Raw genomic sequence first — 9,667 nt, forward strand, 5'->3', positions numbered from 1 at the left:
AGCAGTCTGATATATCACTGGCTTGTTATTAGGAATGATGTTAGTAAATAATGATATACTGTACATATGCACCTCTTACTGCATGACATATGGACAAAGGGTGACAGACTTGGGGGACAGAGGCACAAACACAGGGCCAATATTGACATATAGCTATGATAAACTGAGCAAATTCCTGGTGTAACAGGGTTTGTTGTGACATATCTTTTCTGAGGGATATGAAGTCAGTAAGACACATGAATGTCACCATGTACTGACTGCAATCATCAGAGTATGCTACTGCATTTCTAAAGATAGGAAATGCGTGAGTAACACACCACATCTTAAGACTCAAAACTCTGGCCAGTCTGCAGTTAGCCCTACAAGTGAGAGTGTCCTCAACCACATAACAATGTCATGCCAGACTTTAAATCATGCAGAACAGCCATATCCACACAAACCCTGTTAAACCAACATTACTTAAAATGTAGAAAAGCAATACTTACATTCTGTCCCCATGTCTGGAACATCCCCCTCCTGTTTGATGGCCTCTCTCCACAGTGAATGTTGTAAGAGGTATTTCCAACTACCCTCTGTGATGCTGTCTGACACCCACATGAAGTCCTGCTCACAGTGAAGGAAAAGGGCCAACACCCACATGAAGTGCTTAGTTATAGGAGTGTGTTTTCATGCAATTGGCTATAGGAATGATAACACAGCTCTTCCATATGCAATTAGCAAATGGGGGACTGCAATTCATGCACAGGCAATCAGCTGATCATGAGCATTACCTACAAAAGTCAAGCTGCTTCCTATGCAAAACAGATATACTTTTCCACTCCACCAGAGAGGGGGAGAGAGAGAGAGAGAGAGACAGAGAGAGACAGAGAGAGACAAAAACAAAGAGAAAGTAAAAAGGAAGGGAGTAAGAGCCAAGCGTGTTTGTGTATGATCCATGGGTGGAGAGTGGTATCTGGGTATTATAACGGTTGCCTATATAGTTTACTAATCCATACTGTTACATAGTAATTGCACATGGAAGTGCAGATTTATGGCTGTGGATTGTCTAAAACAACCTCTACAGTGTTTGAAAACTATTGGCCTTGTAGTGTGGACATTGGGACATATAGGTCCTCAATATAATGATGTAGCAAAACCCACACTGCAATGTATCTTCTCATTACACAATCAGCCCACCACCACCCACATTGGATACTGATGACACAAACACACACTTGCCAGTATTGAGTTTCAAACCCCTACCTGTCTATGTATTGCTATTACAGTGTTACACAGCTATTGCACGTGCCACAGAGCTTACATGTTGGAGAGTTGTCCAAAGGTATCTTGGAAGGTGATTGACATTGGCAGCAGTTCCAAAGGAGGGGTAAGGGATGTGTAGTAAGTGTGAATGTCCACAAAATCAGGTGTCAGCAAAGACACACACACATTATCACAGTTGGTGAGATCAGGATTAGAGCTCCTACTTAACAAGTATGTTACACTACAGTATTACACAGTTATCCCAAGTGCCACAGAGCCTATAGAAATGAAACATGGCCAAAGGGTTATTTAAAGGTGACTGACATCAGCAGGGATGCTAAAGTAGGACAATGGGAGGTGTAGTGAGTGTGAATGGCCTCAAAATCATTCATCTCCACACACACAGTTGCCAGCAATGAGATTCAAACCCCCTACCTAGCTATGTATTGCTGCTATAGTATACTGCATTTATCACATGTGCCATGGAGCTTATAAGATGGATGTTGTCCCAAGGTACTTCTAAGGTAAGGAACATCACCAGCCCTTGTAAATACTGGCATTGAGTGATGTAGTGGGTGAGAGATCACAAAAATAATTTTACCCTACACACACATTTACATTTGCCAGGGGTGAGGTTCAAACCTTGAACTAACAATCTTTATGGACCATTATGTTATGCCTTTACCACATGCATCACTGACCTTACATGGTTTAGGGTTGGCAACAGGTACTTCTAACGTGGATGATATTGGCAGGACTGCTATAGGCAGGCTCTGAGATGTGCACTGGGTGCAAATGGGGCCAAAATCTTTGAGGTAAGAGACATACCTATGTAGACATATGTACACACACAAGCACTTGCCACGGATGAGATTCAAACCCATTACTATGTAGTTACTACTACTACTACATTGTTCCGCATTTGTGGCATGCTCCATGGAGCTTACATGTTTGAGAGCTGTACCAAGGTATCTTTGAAGGTGACTAACATCAGCAGCAGTGCTAAAGGAGGGGTAAGGGGAGAGCAGTAAGTGTCAATGTCCATACAATCAGGTATCATCAAAGGCACACACACTCTCTTACACAAACACACACAGTTGCCATATCTGGGATTAGAACTCCTACCTAAATAGTATGCTATACTATAGCTTTCTGCAGTTATCGCAAGTGCCACAGAGCTTATGGGGCTGTTAGTTGTTCAAAGGGTTATTTCAAGGTGACTGACATCAGCAGGCATGCTAAAGTAGGGCAATGGGAGGTGTAGTGACTGTGAATGGCTTCAAAATGTTTCATCTCCCCATACACACACACACACACACACACACACACACACACTTGCTGTGTCTGGTATTAGTACTCCTACCTAACTAGTTTTCTATACTACAGTACTACACATGTGTTTCAAGCACCATGCAACTTATAGGGCTGAAATGTGGCCAGAGGGTTATTGCAAGGTGACTGACATCAGCAGGAGTGTTAACATGGGCAGTGGCAAGTGCAGTGTGTGTGAATGGGCCATAAACCATTCCTCTGGAAACACACACACACACACACACACAAACTCAGTCGCACACAACTTTACATTTGACAGGACTCAGTAAACAGATGCTATTTGAATACTGATTTGTCCTATCATGTTACACAGTTATCACAAGCACCACAGACACTATAGGGCTGAGGGCTACCAAAATCAATGTCTACAGTGTTTTACATCAGCACACCATGTGATATCGGCCAATAGGATGTGTGGTGGGTGGGACAAGCCTCAATATGGAAATCTCTCTGTCACTGTCTGTCTCTCTCTTCCCCACATCTCTGTGTTTGTGTATGTTTGACATATTATGGTGTGTTGGCCTTGGATATGTGTGAGTATTCCTATCCAATGTGTGTGCAAAGTATGAATGGTGTACAATGTGGTGTGTGTGCACAGACATCTGTGACTGACATATATGTATAGTTCACTGTGTTGTCAGACATGGGCTTCATTTCTCTAAGTGTAGGAGCATGTCCAATATGACCTTCTGTACTGATTGTGTGAATCCATTCCAGGTAGGTTGTACTCCAGTCCAGGGTTTGGTGTTCTACACCTACAGCTAGTAACCTGGTTCCACAGGATATCTGTAGATAGGTTGACAATATGGAGTCGCAATGGGTGACAGATAGTGGGATACTGTAACTATTTTGTCTGTGCTGCTTGTGTAACATGGTTGGCGTTAGCAGAGATATTTAGACATATGTACTGTTTTACACTGTGATGTATTATGTCATCAGCTACATACAGATATACTTATTTGCTCACAATTATTTCCTGGAAAGTACAAGATGAATGAAGCCGTGTCCAGTATTGTGGTCTGCAGCCTACATATTCTTGCACACTCATGCTATTCTGGAGGGGTAGCTGCAGATACATGCTGATGGGTCTGTGTGTAAATGGTCCAGCATCTCAGTACTATGGTGGCTGAGGATCGCCTTCTTGTACATATATCAACTTACCAGAATGGCCATATCCTGCTGTGGCCATACCTCTCAGTTGTACAGATTCATATGTTCATAGGTTTATAAGTTGGTACTAGGCTATCGGCCCTAGGGCCTATACAAGCTTAGCTATAACAATTCCCTGGCTATTTTTCCCACAATATTTACTTGCCTGGACTTTTGTCTATTAGGGTGACTGATGTGATCCCCAGGGTGAATTTCCTATCTCCCATCCAATCGTCAAGGTTCCTTTTGAAAACGGCCAAAGAGGCACATGCTTGACATGTATGGAAAGTCTATTCCAGAGTCTGAGGAGCCTCTGGGTCAGGAACCTATTCCTCCAGCATGTTTTGTTCATTGTGATGACAGGGTTGGGATTTCTTTAAGTGTAGCATGTCCAACAGCTCAGGGTTGACATGGCCTTGTATGTTAAGCAGAGATCGCCTCTGAGTAGACGATATGCAACAGAGTATAGCTGGAGTTTTTTTAGATGGTTAGCATAGGGCATCTGCTATAGGCCTGTGATTCTTTTAGTGAGGTATTTCTGCGGCCTTTCCAGTTGTTGCAGATGTCTTGAGAGGTACATACCAAATGGGGAGTTGCATTCTATAATGGGTCTAATGAGAGATGAGTACAATGGGACAATGACCTCCTTTTTTCTGGATGAAAAGCCCTGAGTGATGAGGTGGGCCACAAAGAAGGATTTCCTGACTGTTGTGATGATGTGGTTATCGAAGGAATGACCACTGTCCACCTGTGTCCCTAAGTCTCTTATCACACTTTTGGTGTTTAGTGCACTGTCACCTATGTGGTAATTCACGGGTACATGTTTTTTTGCCAAAGGGGATAACTATACATTTCTTGGCATTGAGCTTGAGCCCATGGCTCTGGCACCAAACATCTGTTTCTGTAAGGCCCTTTTGTAGAATATCCACATCATTTGGGGATTCAATAAGGGCTCCCAGTTTTCAATCATCTGCAAACTTTGTTAGCCAGAGTCCCTTAGTGTTAGCCTGTATTTCAGAGAAGTAGATACCAAACAAGAGTGGTCCCAAGACTGAACGTTGAGGTAGTCCACTTGTCACTTGTCTGGAGTTAGATTTGCTGGTTACCCAGAGGTAGGGCTCATATATCTGATCAGTTCCCCTTCATATTGTGGTTTACGAGCAGGTTTGTAGCCATCCATTACTGAATTTGCAGGCAGGGGTAGTATGGGCAAACATCAGAGTTTCAGACTTCACACACTCCATGATGTCCATGTTTCTACAGGCACCTACTCTGTTATTCTATTCTCCTCCTAACATTATGCAAGTGATATCTGACAAGTATCCCTATAGTTGTCCCTTCATCCCAGCGGTATTTAGGGGTTGGTCCACAGTTCATGCATTGTGGGTATGCTACTGGGATTTCTCAACATGGCCTTGCATTTGTGTTCTGTTTGCTGTGTTATGTTGTTAGTTGGAACCCCATGAGATAACATACATTGGCACTATGGGTGAGGCACAGGCCTTTGACAGAGGATTGCAGGCCATTTGGTAGTGATGAAGGCCATCTGTAGCAGGCCAGTGCATTCTGTCACTCCTACATTCCCAGGCTGTGAGCCACTGGATTCCCCTGGTGTGACAGGGAAAGTGTGCGAGCTGTTAATGGCAATATTTCCTGTCCATATTAATCCATTGGTCTGGATGCTGGCAGGGTGCTGCTTACAGCTAGGGACACAACTGTGTGGGACACCTCTTCAGCATGCTGCATTCTGTGAGTATTCAAATACAGAAGTTGGGGGTCATACTGTACTCATTGCCAACAGCAAGGATATGACCTGTGATAAACCTGTGGCTGATGGTGGGGTGAGTTGAGTGCATTTGTGATATGGAAGTTTCTTGCATCTGACTCACAGATATACATTGGACATTCCCCTTATGCTGCCTTGTGTGGGGACATAGGCAGTCTCTCATTACTTCATAATTGTGCCTTTTGTGGTCTGCCACTGATTGGCCGGACTACATCAGTATTACATACTACACAGACAACTAATATGGTGCTAACCTGCATGTACAATTCCAAAGGTGTGTGCAGTTGACATTTACATTTTATGTGCTCTGTCTAGAGTACTTCCACCTGTTTACTGTGTGTATGCCTGGGCCCACATTCATGACATGTCCATCTTTCAGACAGTGACAGATACTGACATTTGGACAGTTAGTATGGATGACTGCTGACATTGTGGTTGGCACTGCAGTTGTTGGAACATGGCCCTGTCATCAACAGTACTGGCCATAGGCCACCGACAAAACAACCCTCCATTCCTACATGCTGACCACTTCCAGACAATATTGAACACACAACAACCTAACACATGGACCCCTGCATATTGTACACATGCAACAATCTATCCTGTAGATTGGACCAGCTCGGGTAATCTCTACTCCACTGTTATTAAACCCCACACGTACATGTTACTGCATTTTTACATAGGACAGTGGGGGGGGGGGCACACCTGATGAGTTTAAACATTTGTTATGACAGTATTGGTATTTCAGGTACTCTGTTGGCTTCCATTTCATTTTGCTTTCTGACCTATCATGCAGACAGACTGGAGGCATATCAGTAGAGTACAGATCTTAGGTTTTCTTGACCTACATTTCAGTTTCAGACTTCTTACCCTTCAGAACTAACATACAACTGCCAGACCTGTTGTTGTCTGTCTGTGTAGGTCTGGAGGTAGGCTGCTCACCATTGCCATTAATTGGAGGCTTTAGCCAAGCCTTTCTTTATGGTAATCTACACCTGTCCTGCTGGATGAGGTTGGTGTTGGGTATGTGAGCCTCACTGACATGCATGTGTGTGTCTTATGCACACACATTTGGGCCACCACAAGTACTGCAGTGGGATTTGTCACCTTGTCTAGTACGACCTAATATAATGACACCAGTATTTGTTATGGATTTCATGCTGAGCATATAGCTGTCCACTATCTGCTGCCATCCCATTCAGCCACCCGATTCCCTTGCATGCTCACGTCCATACCATAGATACAACTATTAGAGCATACTAATCCATTCAGCAATTGACAGGAAGAGTGACTTACCTTGTGGCTGTGCCAGTGTTGAGGATGGTGCTGGAGGGCTGACTATGTCAGATGCACATAGTACACTCCCTATACATGGTAAACACAGGTAGTGTCATGTTTGGCATCCCTTTTACTGCATGTGCAAGTCAGAGAGAGGTGTCATTGCTTGAGTCACTGCTGTGTCAGTGTATGCACTATGTGTTGCCTCTTTGCCAAAGCCTGGGCATACTGGGCATGCCTGCTTCTGTCTACACGGGCAAGCTCAGGGTGGTCCTCCTTCAAGACCCTCTATGCCTGTGCTGGCCTTCGCAATGGTGGGTGTCTGTGTGTCCTTGCCCTGTGCTGTCCTTGCTGCAGCTGTTTCCGCAGGATCATATTATGTAGCATGGCACATACTATGAATATTTGTATACATGTAGCTGAAGAGTACTGCAAGGCTTCACTGGATATGTCCAAGCAGTGGAACCGTGACTTGAGCATCCCAAATACGTGCTCTGTTATGATTCTAGTTTGTGCATGTGCCTCATTATGGAGTTGTTGTTCGGCTGTGTATGCATTTCTGATGGGTGTCATCAGCCATGGCTCTAGTGCGTAACCAGCATCCCCCACTAGGTGACCATACGGGATGTCCCCAGTGGCAAGTAACTGGTACAGCTGTGTCATATGCCAGATGTGGGAGTTGTGATAGCTTTCAGGGCTGCCAGCACACACATTCAAGATAATGCCCTGGCAGTTGATGGAGGGGAAACCCTTGTGGTTTAGGTAGACTGTACCCCGCTCGCTGGGTGGTGCTTTGATGTGTATGTGTGTGCAGTCTATAACACCCACTACCTCAGGGTCTCAGCTATTTGGTGGAAGAGATGCATATTGCTGGTAAACGCCTCATGGGTGTTGAGGAAATATATCTGCTCACCGGCATGTGCTGACATGGCATCCAGGAACTGGTGGAGTAACCTTGATGCTGATGCCTGTGAGATCCCCATGATATCCCCAGTTGTCCTTTGGAGGATACCTGTGGCTAGTATTCTTAAGCCTAGACATACCTTGTTATCCACTGGGATGGGTTCCCCTCTGTTGGTTGTGTGTGTGTGAGGTGTAGCTGGCACAGCTCAACAATTTGCTGTAGAATGTCCCTGTCCACCCTATAGTGCTCCACTATCTCCAGCTTGTGTAGCCCCTGGTAGGTTGCCCTGGGTCTGTACACTCTTCTTCTTCTCCTCACTGTGGATTGGCCATCAGCATTCACATCCTCACCACCCTCAGCCTCTTGCACATATTGATGTATCAGGGCAACAGCAGCTACTAACATTTTGTTAGTTTTGTTAGGTAAAATTTCTCCATCTGTGTACAGCGGTGGTATTGAGTCTATGGGAAAAAAACAGACTGGAAGGTGTCTGCATAGTTTATAGTAGTGTGCTGGGCTGTTCCATGTGTAATTGGCTGATTCTGATACATTTCACCTGCCAGCTATGCTATTTCTCCTTGATTGCATTCCTACTGCTGTTTTCCCTTTCCATTGCATTTGTGTTTAAGCCCTGAGGTGCAGAGTGCATACCCAGTGCTCAGATGTGAATAGAGCTGCTATTTCCTGTATTTTTTTTTTTTTTTTAAATCTGGTGCACAGCACGCACACCCGTTTAGGCAATGTAAACACTGCTAGGCCTCCTCAGACACACACCCTTCCTTAGCTTTGCTTAGCTAAGGGCAAACATGGGCCACAGAGCTCCAATAAGCTTACAGCATGCATGACACTCCCCCTTATGAGGTCATCTACCTTTTATACTTATAGAATGGTGCTGCTGCATCTACACGGTTGGGTGCAAGCTAAGACTGAGAGGGAATCTGTGACTCAGTATCAATCCCCTCATTTGCATAAAACAGAATGCTAATCCATAGTTACCACACTCACACTGAGCCTTCCCCCTTAGCAACCACTATTTCCTGGTATTATTGTCTTATGCATGCCATTGGCTATTATGGCAAAATGCTGATTCGGGTTTAAAAGCTTATTTCCAACTTTTATTCTTATTTTTGGGCTGATCCTGTATGTGCACTTCTGCCCTATGCTTGAACAGCAGAAATCCACCAAAAAAGAATAAAATTTATTTTTTAACATTTTGCAACTATTTATCATGCCAATGGCCATATATCTGGCCATTGGAATGCCTACTACATTGAATACATCCTTTCTTTGGAGCTGTCATGCCTCCATTTTGTAATTTGCAGAAATGTATTCGGTTAGTAACCAAATACATTTCTGCAGGTTACACTACTCCTGCACAGACTCCTGCCTGCTTCCTGGATTGCTAATTCACCTCATTTGCATGGTTTTCACCAGAAAATGGGGTACCTAGCATATAGCAGTGGTGTCCATGCAGGAATAGTGTAGCAGTGTTTGTGCACGTCCTGGGAGCTTGTTCCTGGATCGCTCGTCGGCCATATTGCATGCAGCACTATTCCTGCAGTCCATGCAGAGCTTGCTGAATCCAGGGGAGAGACTTTCATAATATAAATCATTGCATTCTAAGTGGCGTTGGATTTTAAATAAATCTTTGTAATGTCATTGCAATCCTATTTTATTAATAGATAAGCTTTAACCTTTTGGAAAGCTTTGTAATTTGGAAGTGTTATTGTTGTTATGAATATATAACAGATGTTTTAAGTCTAAAGTGAATATAATACTAGTAAGTAAAGTACATTTGTCTGTAGTATTAAATATTAGCTCTAAAATATTGCCAATTTTATAAGAAGTTTCACTAACTGGTTACTTTTGACAAATAAATATGACTTGCGCACATACATCATTACTGCCATAAAGATCCTGGCATACAGATTGATAGACACATTTGCTAGTATAATAGTTACCTAGGCAATACTTAC

The sequence above is a fragment of the Protopterus annectens genome, chromosome 6.part0 (assembly GCF_019279795.1).
Source record: "Protopterus annectens isolate FY-2018-M chromosome 6.part0, PAN1.0, whole genome shotgun sequence".
Classification (NCBI taxonomy): domain Eukaryota; kingdom Metazoa; phylum Chordata; order Ceratodontiformes; family Protopteridae; genus Protopterus; species Protopterus annectens.